The following is a 647-nucleotide window of genomic DNA, read 5'->3' on the forward strand; positions in this document are numbered from 1 at the left end:
CTTCATACTCGTCATACTCGTCATAGTCTTCATACTCGTCATACTCGTCATAGTCTTCATACTCGTCATACTCGTCATAGTCTTCATAGTCTTGAACATCGTCTTCATTGGCTTGAAATGGATCCACCACCGGAGTTGTTCCCGGCGGGTTCCCGGCGAAGGTCTTCATTTTGAAAGGATTCATGAGAAGGTCTTCATTTTGAAAGGATTCATGAGATTCATGGCGATGATCCACCACTTCCTGGCAAAATTCGTTATCGTCCACTCTGAAGTCATTTTGGTCATTTTGGTCCATAAAGTTGTGAGATTCCTCTATACTGCCATAAAAGTCTTGAGCGGATTCACAAGATCCATGGCGTGGATCCACCACCGGATCTTTCCCTGAGGCGTATAGGGTAGTGGCGGGTATTCCTTTAGTAAAGTCGCCTTCAGTATGCAGCTCTACCAATAATTTACAAGCGGTAAGGTCAGAATCATCTGACAACCCTTCATACTTCCTCTTCCTCTTGACTTTGCCTTCATGTGTCTTTTTGGAGGCTTCGAGCTGACTGTAAAGGTCTTGGACATAGTCCACCTGCTTCACGAACGTTTTGCACGGATGTCCCCCAAATACAAACATCCTTGTCCCAATGATGGTGGCAGAGTGA

The sequence above is a fragment of the Gymnoscopelus microlampas genome, assembly GCF_963454915.1.
Source record: "Gymnoscopelus microlampas genome assembly, chromosome: 3".
NCBI classification, from domain to species: Eukaryota; Metazoa; Chordata; class Actinopteri; order Myctophiformes; family Myctophidae; genus Gymnoscopelus; species Gymnoscopelus microlampas.